The following is a 15,963-nucleotide window of genomic DNA, read 5'->3' as shown; positions in this document are numbered from 1 at the left end:
TTTTCTGCAAGTTATAATAATAAAATTATTTAAAATATTGCCAGTTGAAAAACCTGTTTACCTGGAAGAAAAGTAAGTAATTAAAAGCTTGCTAATATTTTAGTAATTGAGTTCCATGTTACTTAACATCACTAAAGCAACCATCAGACTGCATAGGCACATTAAACAATGGGACATCTGGAAATGTGAACATAAAAATGCTTTACACTGGCGTCAGGGTTTGCCTCAATTAGCTGTTGTCTAAAACAGGTCTCTGTGCTCATAGGCATCAAATAGGACTCTGCTTTTTGTCTCAAGATCTGACTGAATGAGTCAAATCATTACCTATCAAATCTATCAGACTGACTCAGCACAGATACCTGCCAAACAATTTCTCAGGGTACAGATGCACAAGGATAACTTCTACATCAAGAAAGCACAAGAGAAAAAACAGATACATCATGTGGAAGGAGCCCTATCTAAAACTGCAAAAAGATAAATTAGGACTTAGAGCAATGATATACATTTTTCAGGAACCTAGCCTCTGTTTAGTAATCAGATTAAACTGCATTTAGAAGCAAACCCACTCTTAACTGTGTGCAGAAAGTAGTTGAAGGCAGGGTTCCTCTGCCAAAGCTGATTAAAACAGAATGATTTTTCAAACGAAACAGCAAGTAATGGAGCAATTATATATTAAAATGAAGGCAAGAACTGTGCTGATAATATTCCCAACAGTCAAGATTCAGAGGATAATGTTTATGAGAAAGTCATATACATAGGAACAACATTCTGCAAGGCTGAAAATGGAACCAAGTTGGGGGTAGATAATTTCTTTGAAAAGAGATCTGAGCTACAAGTAAAATCAGTTTTAGCATTCTAGACTTACACGGATGTGAATATGGATACTGTGTTGTGTTTCTGTTCCTTGACAATGGAACATATGAGAGGGAACTTAAAAGAGAGAAATCCCTGCCTTTACTGAGAAAGGTCAAAATGCTAAGTTCTCCTGCGTCACTTGGAACTTCCATCCTAGCACATTTTCCCAGATGAAGACACCAATGGATATGCAAAATAGGTGGTCAAACATCAAGATGACTTTACAGGTTCTCAGTACCTGTTCCCCAACCTAAAATTGTCTCCCAGAGCCAGGCACTTACACTGAAGATGGTGGTCCATACATTCCACACCAGTATCAAGTGTTCTAGTAGTAGAACTGGCACATTTCTACTGTATATAGTTGTATATAGAATGGTTGTTGAAACAACTAGCATCTGTAGGAAGCTCATTCAGACGCTGACGGAACTGAGAATGAAAAAAGTGATAGTGAATCAGTGCTGTCAATCACAAGGGGCCTTCAGCATATCAAAGAGAAAACCCTCAAGGATGTGGTGCATTTTAGTTTTGTAAAATAGGAAGCGTAAGTATTTGGAGGTTCCCTGAAATGCTGTGGTGGCTTAACTAAGGATTTGGAAGCCATCATTTTGAAATTCAGTATCTATTGAGGGAGTTAGAAATTACTTAGACATTGCCTTGAGCATGTCCTTTAGTACCTAGCATGGTTTTTTGACCAAGTTCCCCTATTGTACAAAGGAGTAATAGACCTTTCCTGATGCACTTCAGCTTTGTGACAATAAAATGTTATAGGTGGTGATAAAAACAGATTATGTAATAACTGAAGGTAAGTAAACTGAGACTAATACTGCAAGAATCCTGAAAATAGCTTTGCTACACACTTATGATGTTAGAAAACAATATTGAATTAAACACCTAAAGAAAAGGTAGCACCACAGTACTGCAGAGTATAATACATTTCTTATGGATCTCAAACAGTAATTAAGACTCAGTTTCTATGTACTGGACAACAAATGTTCCCTGTTACAGAGGAGGATGAGGAGAAGCAGAGAGGTAAGCAGATCTCTGTTGCAGTTTATAAGGACAAGCTAATAGGGTTGCAATATCATCAGTATTTGTAGCGAGTCAATAACTATAATGATCCCAGTGGACGCAGAAAACTGGAATGCTTTATTGGACTTACAAGTTCATATTTAAAGGGTTTAGGATCCACATATTCAACAGGGAGTTGTCACTATTACAAACAGGGGGTTTCAGGGGATGACATAAGGGAAAAACACAGGTTAACAAATTTGGGGTCTTACACATACATCATAGGGGAAAACCCATTTTATCTTGGGGAATTCAGGTTTACAGAATGCAAGGATCCAGGGAACACAAAGGGAGAGATAAAACACAATAAGTCTTCTACACTGGCTTGATGAAATCAGGGCATGGTTTCTCTGGGCTTGGGCAGGACGTTCCAAACCCTTGACATCAATGGATCCTTGTCTGGACTCTAGATGGAGGTTCTTCCCTAGTCTCTGTTAGCCCAAGGTTTTTGTTTAAACCTAGCAGTTTTCTTTTTCTCATATCCAAGTTTTGGAATCCAACAAGTATTCATTAGCAGGAATAGTTTGAACATATTTCCCAAAACTAGAAGAAAACTGTGACAGTCTGTAAAGAACCACTAAGGAAACTGTGATAATACAGAAATTCATCCACAGCAGAATTTCCAAGAGGCACCCTCTGCATTAAAAAATGCTGCAGGTTACTTTATTATCAGAAGATCCCTGGGGTTAGTGGTAACGAAACCTCCTCACTTTCCTAATGTCTGAAAGTGTAAATGTCAAAGGAAAACAGCACACAGAAAGGGAAGTATGAGTATGCGAAAAACAATGGCGGTAGAAGTTTAACGGCCATACCACCCTGAGAACGCCCGATCTCGTCTGATCTCGGAAGCTAAGCAGGGTCGGGCCCGGTTAGTACTTGGATGGGAGACCGCCTGGGAATACCGGGTGCTGTAGGCTTTTTTGGGGACCCCTGGTGGCCTAGTGGTTAGCATGCGGGACTCTCACCGCTGTGACCCAGGTTCGAATCCCAGTCCCCCGGGCAGATGGATGCTCGTTAGCCCTGTGAGGCCATCCATCTATGAGAAGGTCACTCTAAACAAACCTACGTCCTGAGGACCTCACTGCCATTGTCCAAGCTTGCTTGGCCCCGGCAGATGAACCTTAGGATTAAAGGGTGGGCTCAGTTCAGCGCAGGCTGTGTCTCACCTAAAAAAAAAAAAAAATCCATTGCGCAGGCTGGAAAGGTAAAAGACCTTTCCCAAAATCTTTGTTCGCGAAGACTGGCCATTAAGAAGTTTAAAAGAGCCAGGTAAAAAACAGAGATTTGAATCAGGAATGGCATTCCTTTGCAGCCAAAACTCAGTGAAAGCTCTTAAGGCCACCTGTATAGAATGGATATTTTCTGAATTTCAAAGCCATTTTATGCTATTTTTGTGTCTGTTTCAAGGAATGGCTAAAATAAAATCAGTATCTTTAAATGTAATTAGCTGGTTTTTGTCCTTTTCTCGAAGAGGTAATTTACTTCCAATTATTACAAAGGTTATAGAGATCTCTAAATGATTTTCTCTAGGAAAAGCTTTTGCAACTCAAGCTAACATTACAAAAAATATATTATTGCTCCTTTTAAGAAAGTGAAAAAGAACTGTCCAATTTGGTTTTCTTTTACTTGATTTTTATAGAAATCCAAGCTGCCCTACCTTGCTAGGCTGTGTGCTTAAGTAAGGTAAATTAGTACCATCTGTGGATTCCAGTTTGGTCTCCCAAGAGTTAGTATTTGGGATGAAGCTATATGTTGTCAGTGCTGTCCTGTTTAGAGCCATGAATTTAGGATTTCTTCCTGTAATCTCACTGAAAACTGCTAAAAAGAAAGCAAAGTTTTTTATACCTGATGAAAAAAGAAAAAACAAGACTGCATGCAGGTGACACTCTCCTGATGTGCTAAAAGGTATGTTTTCCTTAAGGCCATATCATCACCAGGAGGTAGAGAAAACCAAGCCAACAAAATGCTTCTTGTGGGGACATAATTTCAACCACTTCAGGGCTCAAGAAAGGCATCCTTTGAATAGGTATCTGCCAGTTCTGCACAAGAGTCACACAGCCAGTCAAGCAAAGGAAATCAGTTTGAGAAGGCAGGTGCAAGAGGCAGAGGTGCAAAACACAGATCTAGAATAAAGCTTCTCCAGTATTGTTTTACCAAGCTGTGATGAGTAAAATCATCTATCTCTGCTTTTACTGAGGTCTTCTCAGCAGGAAGCAGTATGTCAGCAGATGCCCATGTGGCATCTGGTTTTCAGTATCATCACCAAGCGCAGGGAGAACAGTAAGAAGAGTGAATTATCCTGCAGATGTGCAAAAGACATTATGTGTGTGGGACTGCAGCGAAGTCTAGGAAAGGATTTTTGTTGTGAGGATCCACCATTGTCCTCCATGTATGAAGCCTTTATCTAGAAAAACATACTTCTACTTTATCTAAATTCAGAGAAACCTTTGTTATACACGTTTTGTTGTAAGGAGCAAAACAAATTGTACTCTAAGAAAGAAAAGGCAACATTGTCAATGCCAAGAGAATCCAAATTAAAAGTATATTTGGAGAAAAAACAAATATAAGAAAAGTATTTCATAGATATCCATAAACTGTCCAAAGTAGTGCTTCTTTTGACTGTGAAAGTAATCTGGTTTTCCTGTACTGTCCAATGTTAAAATTTATTATATTTTTTACTGTATATTGTTTCTTCAGAACAAATATGGTATTTGTGAATTCTAGGATAATCAAACTATGGGAAAAAGCCTGATAGAAACTAAGAATTCAAATGTACAGAAAGTGGGCAATAGAGTAACTGGAAAGGCGTGTGAATACACAGTCGTAAGAATATGAGTTTCTCTTTGTTCTGTGATTCACTTCTCATAAAGTTCTACAGAGGGTAACTTAAATTGGTGTTGGTGGGATGTAGGGATATAAAATTAATCTTCTATTAAATTGGATTTAATAGAACAATGATCAAGGAAATCCATGTCCGAATCCCAGATGTACAAAACCTTTTTGTTTACCTAACCTTGTTATATTACAGTTTCCCTTTAGTAAAATGGGAAGGATGACACTTGGCCCCTATCTTTTCTATCCCTTATCTGTCCATTTCTTTTGTTCAGATCAAATACTCACTCTTGCTTTAAAGAATTATCTTCTATTGTCACTCACAACACCTGGCATAACTGGTGGCTGGTTTTGGTCCAGTGATTTTAACACTACTGCTACAAACAGGCGTAGCAACAGAAATTATGTTTCTCCCCAGTCACGGAGATCCAAATTGGCAAATGTTATGATGGTGGGGACAGTGGGTACTTCTGATGCCAATCTAATTAATGATTGAACTGTCTGTTTACAGACACTTGTGGATACTTGTGATGGTGCTGCTTTAATTCTATTTAAATGAGGAAACCTGACTATCTTATGAGTTTTAAAAGTTAAAAATTATTTTTAAATTATTACTGACTGTGTAGGTAGGCCACACCAATGTTCCTGGTCTTGAGTCTTTATCTATTTCATTCGTTATTGCAATAACATCGTATGACCAGTACAAGTGAGATAAGATGTCTTGAGTTCATTCCACATAATCACGCTCTCTACAAAGACAAAGTGAAACCAAGATATCATGCCTCACATCAGCCTAAACTTCAGAGACTGTCCAGAGTTGTTCATACAGTTTGAAGTTTTAGGTATGGTTCACACTGTCAGTTGTTATTCATCTGCAATGCAAATATCCTGCTCATGCCTTCTTTGGTTGTCCCTAAGGTGGCAATTGACTGTGACCATGTCCCAGCATGAGGCTTGAGATCACTTCTCCTTTCACCATTCCACTCCACTCATATTCTGTCTTGTTCTCAAACCTCCACCCAAAGCTCACAAGTGTCTCTGACAGCATGGCACTGGTTGAAAGAACACACTCTGTTGAATGTCCTGCCACCTAAACTGAGGCTGATCTAAAGAGTAATCACAAACCGAAAAGTGTGCAGTTCAGACCACTTTGCTAACAAAACCCTTTTCACTATTCCCTATGTCAAAACCTTAACACAAAGAGTGTTTCATCTATGAGAGCTGCTTAACAAATTTTACAACCAAATATTTTTGAGAGTTTTATTTGGTTTTAAAAATGACAGATACAATAAATCTGCTAGACAAACTTACTGCATCTGAGAAAGAAACCAGAGTAGAATTTGGATATGAAATTGTATGTCAGATATATTTGCAAGTACTGATAGTAAATTATGTGCTTAATTATTGGATTTTATTTTGGTAAAAAATATTTGGGACAAAATATTTATTACTCTTTAAGTGGTATGATATAGGTACTATTACCTTATGAGACAGTTTGAATTAATAAAAAATACATTATTTTAACAGCTGCATAGAAGATCATTTGCATGCAAAATCATAACCAATCTTTGCTTGTGCTTCAGTTTTACTCTCAAATAATTTATATGGTGATTCATTTTCAACTTAGTTCACCATCCCACTTTATTAATTGTAAAGAGGAAGATGATTTAAAAAAGAAGCATTCTTCTGCCTGGAAAGTTAGTATTTCATACAAACTGTTGACAAAGACTGCTAGAAATCCACAGCCTCATTTTTTTCCAGTGTTATCACAATTAAGATGCATCTTATGTTCTCTTGCTCCAGAATTTTTTGACTGGAGTGGTGATGGATGATAATAAGACAAATTTTGTGAAGTTCAGAGTCACCCCATACCACAAAAGATATCAAACGCACTTACTAAGCTGACAGCTACAGAGGCTTTTCAGACATACAGAAAAAAACAATCTGCAGTGCCTTCACATTTTCAAATGTGAGGTCTCTACAAGTGATTTAAACAAAACCTATTTCGTGTGCCTATAAGTGTAAAAATATATGTGTATACACATACAGATTATGTGAACGTAAACTACTAATAAATGTTTTACACATTTTCAGCTATAATAATTGCAAGAATATTTTTAATTCATAAAAACTCTTTTATTACTAAAAAAGGAATAAATTGACTAAGAGGTAGGCTACAGTCTATTAAAAATTGGGGGTTCTTAGTTGACTGTTTTGTTTTCAGGACAGGAAACCTGATATTCAAGTTGTCTTATTGAAAATCACATTTAGAGTAGTCAGCATAAGAGTATCTTCCAGTGCTGTCCTGAAGTCACATGAGGAACAGTAAGGCCCTGAACAAAATACGTTCGATGAACAGTAATGAGTCAGTAGTAGGTGGTCTGTTACAGATGCACTGAAATGATAGCAGAAATATACTGCCACGAATGGAGCCAGTCAGATTTCTCAGGGATCATTTCAGGTGCTTTTCAGTACTCATCAGACATTCTTTTTTATTTGAAAACATCTCACAGAGATGACAGAGAATAAGTTGATCTTCATGAGCCTTGCAGAGTGGTGGTCAGAGTTCCTTCCTTACATGTTCTTCCAGTTTAGTATGAGATTTAGCATGAAGACCTCTTCTTTCTTTCTCACTCCTGTTTCTATTGAGATTTGGAGCCCATATATCACACTGAAATAAAGATTAAGGGGCAGATCTGAGGATACTGGACTGACTTGTTTTCAAAGATCCCCTACTATGTCCGCGAAGTTGTGACTTTAATAGAAACAATAGAATATATAAATAATATAATATCATATGTAATAGAAGTTATAGTGAATATCCTCTCTTGATTTAGTCCAGTATGCCATGCAAAAGACAAATCAAGGCTGATTTGTGTCTAACTATATTCCTGGTATGCAAAGGTTTGTGTTCTAATGCTTATTTCTGGGGATTTACACACTAAATCTAGATTTGATCAGCAATACATGACACTGACAGGAAATACTTTGCCTGTATTGGCAAAGTCAGTCAATGTTACTAGGCAGACTTAAATCAAAGTAGGATTTGGTCATTTTTTGAAATCACAGAACCACAGTTGGGTCAGGTTGGAAGGGATCACATGGGGTCATTGATCCAACCTCCCTGTTCAACCACAAAGAGCACATTGCACAAGATTGCGTTCAGGGAGTTCTTGAATATCTTTAGTGAGGGAGACTCCATAACCTCTCTGAGCAACCTGTAATCCAGAGTGGTTGGCTGTAATGAGAGATCAAGAGATCTAGTTGCACTGATCCTCTCCACAATAATGCCCAAGATGAGACAAAACTGACAGATCCCATCCTCAATATACCCACACACTTGAACTTACAAGGCTCCTTTGGAGAAGAGCTGTGCTTGCCTCTGTACTTGCTGCACCAAGGATGCTCTTCATCAACTAGAACTCAGAATCATGTCATCACTTTACATAAAAACAGGAAAAGATTTTCACACTAACTATTTTATGCATTTTACCAATCGATTTCTCAAGGCAGATGCTATCATATTTCATAGCTTACCTCTTCCAAATACCCCTCAGATGAGGGTGTATCCAATAGGCCCTGCTGCAGTGTGCCAGAACAAAGGCTTGTTAGATTTAACAGTCCCTTCTCTTTTACATATGCTGGATGATAAACTGCATAAAAACATCCATCTGGTCTCTGCACTAGCATTAACAGATTTTTGTAACGCACTTTATGGTCTAAAAGATAATCCCAGTTTGGAATACATTAGCTTGGGAAATATTTTGTTGTCAGATGATTGACATTTGCAGACTCCTGAAAGTCGTGGATCTGGGATTGCTCAGGTATCATTATTTCATTCCCACTAGAGAGCCTGATGCCTCAGTGCTGCAGGAGGAGAAGTCCCCCCAGAGAAAACAGCTACATTCAGTGCTCACACATGTAGGCACAAGATCAATTACTTCTCTGCATCACAGTCAAATAACACAGTTAAGCTTTAGTTTAATAGTGGGTAGCAACTTTATTTCTGTTCTTGTTTCTGATTTACCTATGGTTCAGCAGGGTTTTCTTGTTTAGTAAAACTATGATTTGGAAGTGGAGTTAGTCCCCAAAGACACACTGAAAAATATCCAAGAAACACAGAACTAAGAACAATGTTAGAATGTAGCTGAAATGCATTTTAAGATACCAGAAGCTTTGCCTCCAGCTCTTGATGGTGGTCTGACTGACATTAAACCACACATATGAGGGAATGTTTAGTACAGGGGACCACACTAAATCTACTCAGAAGACAAACTTGCCAAAAAATGTTCTACATTGGTACAGGGATACAAACACTGACTTCTTTGATGTACTTATCTGTTCCCTATGTGCCCAATTACTTGCTCATAAATGGATGGTAGAGGAGACATTCCTTCAGGAAACATTGGTTGGGTATTTCTCACTGTAAAAACCATAATTTAAACTGGGGTGATTTGTAGAAATGTGTGCTGCCATCACATTTTGAAATCAGGAAAGGACTTATCCACTCTTTAGGTGCATGGCCATGTCATATGCTATGGGAGAAAGCATCTCTCCAGTCCCTGTAAATAAGTGAGACTGGGGCAGAGAGGCCGCCTGCCCTTGTAGCTTTTCTGACAAATATATGTCAATGATAAGTGTGCTTCATTTGATTTTAACCAGCTTGGGTACTGACAGGAAGCTAGATGAGGCAGCTGAGAAATTACATTTGAGGTGTTCATTCATTAACACTGGACCTGACATGTAAATATGTATGACCTTGAAGGAATGATGTATAAAATGTGATTATGGACTGTGTTTTATAAGCTATGTCCACCATGAAAATTTTGTAGTGGGAGGCATAAAAACAATTATCTAGTACAGCAGATGTTTAAGTGAAAGAAAGATACAGGAAACCTCATCGTGGAATAGCCAGCCCAAAGGGAATTTTTTTTCCTCTCTCAGTAATTTCTGCCAGAATCTCATGCCTCAAACTAAAGGAGTATTATTACTTCATAGTAATTCTTATTCATTCATTCATTCATTCATTCATTCTTATTCAGACTGAGTAGCTGATCTCAGGAATGTCTGTTGACAATGGATTCCAGAAATCATTTATGTGCTGGGCAAAAATCGGCAATAGGCCTCGTTCTGAAAAATAGATGACGGCATACAGAGATCTTTCTTCTACCTGAAAAAAAGGAGAAAGTGCACAGCTAGAAGTCCTCTGTCTATTTCAAAAATGGTAAGAATTATTGAATCCTTGAAAAGCACCTGATGTGATGGATGCCAAGATACTTTCTCAAGCTTCAACCTTTCATCAGGTTTCATTCTTCTTTTGACACCCACAGGATGTAAAAAAAATATCAATTTATACAGGGAAAAAGACTTTTGGTTTTGTGACACAGCAAGTATCCCCCAGGATGTAAAATGTATTTTATTTGCTACTAATCCTAGTGAATAATGTTGGTTAGGTTGGGCTGTGCCTACACCTTGTGCTCCCCAGTGAAGGTTTAGCTGTTCTAAAAGAGTTGTAATAAAAGGTAATCACCACTTTTACAAAAAATGGAAATCATTTGGGGGAGTTTTATAGAATTTTTGACTTGGTGACATTTGAATGCTTTGTTTTCTGTGTGTGACTACAGGAAGGAGATGAGAATCACAGAATCAACCAGGTTGGAAAAGACCTCTGAAATCATCAAGTCCAACCCTTGTTGGAAATCTTCCTTTGACTAGAAACAGTGAGAAAATCACTGCATGTTTTTCTCAAGCATCAAAATAATAAATACAAATCTAAGGAAGGTCGAACTTAAGAGGCAAAAACCCCAAATCCTTGTAACTGCCTTTAAGTTAGCATAAGAAACTTTCCATTGATAAGAGAGAATGAAACAGTTCTGCTAACCCAACAAAGAGTACAGTTAAAAAACTGGAGAGAAGGAAAACAGAAATGGAACCCAGCTGGTATTTGTGTATATCATTATTGACAAAAGCTTTGAAGCTAGTATATATTTTTTCCTGTAATATGGCTATAAGTAATGGCCTACAGCCTATACAGGATGTATAGGTTTTATGCATATATCAATATGTGTGTTTCTGTGTACATACGTATATGTAAGCATATACACATACACATAAGCATATATATATACATATAGTCCAGGATACTACTGATAGATAAAGTATTGCTTTGCATGTGTACATATGTGTAATTATAAGTGTACGAATACGTACACATTTCTCTGTGTGTATATATATATGTAAATGTTTTTATGTATGTGAATACAAAGATAAGATACAGATGCACAGCATACATACATCATACATATAGACAATATATGCAATATAAATTGTTGCTATTTAGGAAACTGTTACAGAGAAAAGTTCATTTCTAGTGAAGAAGAACCTAACTCTAATAATACGTGTCCATGAGTTTTGCTTATTCTTTCACTTTGAAATTACTTTCAATTGCCTTTTAATATTCTATTGTAAACTTATTGACATTTTACATCAGTTCATTCTAAAGGGAAAGGTTAGCAATGAGGAGCAAGTCAGCCTGTTCCCTATCACAGGTAGGGAACAGGAAGTTCTACTTGGGCTCAGATAAGAGGGAATCTTTATTCTGGGATATGAGTCTATGACATATTTCTTCTTTTTTTAATATATGTTGACTTGCACATCCTGGAAATTACTGCTAAATTTTTCAATCCCACGATCAGTTGGTTCAGTATTTGAAACTTTCCAGCTGTCCATTTTACATTTTGGATTATGCAGTATTATTCTTTAATCTTGGAAAGTGGCTTTTGACCACAAGTTAGAAAAATCTAGTAGAGAATATCTGTCCAACTGAAAAGAGTAACAAAAGTTTTCTGTAACATTTCCTTTATCTACAGAAATTCAAGTTCATTCAGGTATATAGTACATGCTTTTTTGTCCCAAAAACTTAAATATTTTGTCCTAACTCTTTTGCCAAAGCATGAAAAGTATTGCTTATTAGATTCTTAATGTGATGTTTTCATTATTCATAAGATAAATTAGAAATTAAATAGTTGTCCAAGTAACAGGTGAAAAGCGAAACCAGAACTTTGGACAATATATAGTATGATCATTATTGCACTTTTGTGTAAAATATATTTTAAGTTACTCCTTTAATTTTGTTTAGAAATTCAGTCCTGATAAATGGACTCCTTATCAGCAATGTCTTCAGGCTGCAAAGTAATTTCGGTTTCATCCATAGTATTTGGTTATTTCTTCCTTGAAAATTACTGTCTATATTAAAACCTAGTACTGCTACCAAGTGCAGCTGTTTGCAAAATTTCAGTGTCCTAAATTATGTAGTGTTGCCCTGCAACTATATGGAGTGAAACCAAAACACTATTGAGTAGGAGGTTTCCATTCAAACCCATGGAGACTGAACAAACATAAACCTAAGAAGATTTTCTGGATTTAGAAGCAAAAAGTAAAAAAGCAATTTCAATAAATAATTTTGAATGATTTTTCAAATTTTCAAATTAATTTTCAAATTATATTCTAGAATGGATTGTCAATAAAAGTGCAGCTTGTTTGATCACTCATGCTCATTTAACCAACAGGTTTCCCTGAGAGTTTCCTAGTGCTAGACCTTGCAAGTCATTACAGAAATGTAATGACTCACAGCATTTGTTTAGTCCTCTTTTTTTAGGGAGAAGAAAATACCTGCAGGACCTGTAATTATTGAGAAATATCAGCAATTTTCTTTCCCTTCATTTGTAAAGCAATATAATCAAATGTCTGCTTACTTTGTAATTACAGTAGCAATCTCTGGGTGTTTTGTATTATTTATCTAATTCCCCTGTATTTTAGTGAATGTTTTATTAAAGAACAAAATAATTACACGCCTTTTCAATAATGAACTGCACCTGCTAAATGTTTTTAATGTATCATTTCAGAATTCAGTAAACAAGAAACTCTTCAAATTTTAACTGCTTTTTCTTTTAAAATGCATTTACAAAGGGACAATGCTACAAAAGTAGAGATCATATCTTTCATTGCTATGAGTGACCATAAATATAACCAGCCATTTGTTATATGATATGCCAACTTCTATATCGAGAAATAAAATAGTTGGAAACGTTCAAAACATTTTGGAATCTTTGTGGGGTTTGTTTTGTTTTTTTTTTTAAACAGCCAGTTTTAGTGATTGCTGTTTTGTAAATGACTTAACTAACATTTATTATAAAGTCATTGAAAATGCACAAATTAGTGTCTTTCAAAACACACTGAAGGTAGGTACATTTGTGTGCAATAGAAGGGAGACAGACAACCAAACTCCTCACTCAGCAATCTATTTGACTCCTATCACTGTGGATCAACTGTATTTGTCACTTACAGAAACATTGGGGACTAGTAGGCATTCCTCCTTGTAAATTTTCCACATCAGTGTTTACATTCAGCATATTGGACCTCCTGAGTCACAATGCCTGATATCTTTTTCTTTATTACCTGTCTTCTGGTTTTCAGACATGAATAGTGTCTAATGAAATCCTTTTGGTCTATATGATCATGGAGCTGTGAGAAGAAAAAAAATAGCAGGAAATGACAAGAGCTGAGTAACTTTGATAATTTAGGGACAAGCAGAAGCTACACATGCTGAGTCTAGACCTGCCATGTGGCTTTGTCAGATCCAGAGAAGGAGAAGAACAGATTTCACAGCTTCATATATAAAACCGACTTCTTGAGAATTCATTTTTAACAGTATTCCATTTAAATGGATCTCCAGTTGCTTTTTTTCATACGCAGCTCACAGTAGCCCTTGAAGCTTGTTGAAAAGGTTTCTCTCTACCAAGAGATAATTCACTCAATGAGAGTAAAGAGCCAGACAGCTAAGCTCCAGTATCTGTTGAATTAATAGAAGACTTAAATCTGTGTACACATGCACAGTTTGAAACTATAATGTTCATGCATATGAATATGCAACAACCTATCAACCTATAAACAACATGAATATCTCCTAATTTTCAGGGAATGAAAATAGGAAAAATGTCTTAATGACACTGTGTCACAGTGTATTTCATCATACAAAATTACAGAATTTAACATGTTTTTGGAAATTTTCTATTTTCACTAAAAATATGTCACCTGCTCTGAATAGAAATCAACAAAATAAATAATACATCCAGATATTATGAATAGGAAAGGAATTAATGAAGCTCTATTGATCATGAAATTGAAAAAATCTTAAAAGGAAATAATTTGAGGAGTTAAAAATGAGCTTATAATTATGTATAATTTGTAAATTAGTATGATCTGTTGATAAAATTTAGTAGACCTTTTTAGTATTTTTTGCTTTAAAATAAAGTTCACAGAACTTTTCCAAACAGCTAGCTTATAAGCTACACAAAAGTTGAGAGAGGACTATCCTCTTCAGTCGATGGGATAATAATGCTTGTGAAACACACGATGGTGATCAACTTTCTTCACATGAGAAAAGGCATCTTAGCTGTGAAGGTCCCACCCCGTGGAACTTTCTAGGTGTGAGTGCTGCTGTGGATGTGAAGCTGTAACACACACCAATATGATGTTTGTTTGCTGTACATGTACCATAACACTGCCTATACATTTTCTGCACTGCTGAGCTGACCTCCTAGGGATTTTTTCACTGCCTTGCTGCTTTGTCTGCCTTCTCCTTTTGCTTTATCCCACCACTTATTTCCACTGGGATAAAATCCATCTTCTCAGTCATTCTCAGTTCAATATCACTAAGTATTATCAGAAGCAGTACAAAACACAGCTTTTAGATCAAGTTTTTAAAAAATATATCCTCAGTGTTAAATCTTCCAGGGTAATCCATCACCCACCTAAGATCATTGCTCGCACTACAGATAATTTTTGTCTTTCATTTCTCACTTTAGCACTGACACTCTGAAGATGAAAAACAGACCACAAAGAAAGAATGTCAAAACTTCCACTGATCGCAGTCAGGATTACAATGATCAGTCAGTTGCTTATGTATTGGGTTTGTGTAGTAACATTTTGGTAGTGGGAAGCTACAGGCGTGACTCCTGTGCAAAGCTTCTGGAAGCTTTCCCTATGTTCAATGCAGCCAATCTCAGCCGGCTCCAAGACAGATGCACTGCTGGCCAAGGCCAAGCCCATCAGCAATGGTGGTAGAGTCTCTGGGATAACATAGTTAAGAAGTGGGGAAAAAACCCAGGCACAACAGCAACATCAGTGGGAGGGGAGTGAGAATATCTGAGAGAAACAGCCCTGCAGACACCAAGGTCAGTGAATAAGGAGGTGAAGGAGATGTGCCAGTCACGGGAGCAGAGATTCCCCTGCAGTCCATGGTGAAGACCATGGTGAGGCAGGAAGTGCCCCTGCAGCCCCTGGAAGGCCACCATGGAGCAGATATCCACCTGCAGCCTGTGGAGCAGGGGGATGTCTGAGGGAGACTGTGAGCCCATGGGAAGACCACACTGGTGCAAGCTCCTGACAGGACCCATGGTGAGAGGAGCTCACACTGGAGCAGGTTTGCTGGCAGGACTTGTGACCCCGTAGGGGACCCACTCTGGAGCAGTCTGTTCTTGAAGGACTGCACCCTGGGGAAGGGACCCACACTGGAGCAGGGGCAGCCTGTGAGGGGTCCTCACACTGAGGAGTAAGGAGTGGTAGAAACAACTTGTGATGAACTGGTCACAGCCTCCCTTCCCTATTCCTCTGCACTGCTGGGGGACGGGAGAGAGAGAAAACTGGGGGTGAAGTCAAGCCTAGCCGAAAGGGGGGGAGTGTTTTCAAAATTTCTTTTTATTTCTTATTATCCTATTCTGATGTGATTGGCAGTAAATTAAGTCAATTTTTTCCCAAGATGAGTCAATTTTGCCCGTGATGGTGAGTAATGTCTTCCTGCCTTTATCTCAACCCAAGAGTCTTTTGTTGTATTTCTTCCCCCTATCCAGCTGAGAAGGGAAGTGATAGAACAGCTTAGGTGGGCACCTGAAGTGCAGCCAGGGTCAGCCCAGCACAGTCTAAAATCATTAATATTGTTAATATATGTTTATATAAGTCCTTTCTTCTTCAAAATGCAACATTTTAACTGTCTACAAAAATATTTATGCACATTAATCTAGAAAATGGGGTTGGGTGTCAGAGCCCTTTGTGATGGATTGATGATTCAATGCTCTCTACTTTCTGTATTCCCTCTTGGGGTGTTCAGTGGTCACATTTGCAGTTTTCTTCCTTCTTTATCTGAGTCCT

At 37.5% G+C, this 15,963-nt stretch overlaps 1 non-coding gene across 1 annotated transcript; it reads left to right on the top strand.

Moving 5' to 3' along the window:
• The first annotated feature begins 2,721 nt into the window (after positions 1 to 2,721).
• On the top strand, positions 2,722 to 2,840 carry LOC113972802. The gene has a single exon (XR_003536010.1). It is a non-coding gene; the product is annotated as a 5S ribosomal RNA (ribosomal RNA).
• Positions 2,841 to 15,963: the final 13,123 nt, after the last annotated feature.

Source organism: Neopelma chrysocephalum, unplaced genomic scaffold (assembly GCF_003984885.1).
Source record: "Neopelma chrysocephalum unplaced genomic scaffold, ASM398488v2 Primary Assembly neopelma1_23, whole genome shotgun sequence".
In the NCBI taxonomy this organism is placed as follows: domain Eukaryota; kingdom Metazoa; phylum Chordata; class Aves; order Passeriformes; family Pipridae; genus Neopelma; species Neopelma chrysocephalum.
Note: the sequence above shows the minus strand (reverse complement) of the source record. Positions and strands in the feature narration are given on the sequence as shown.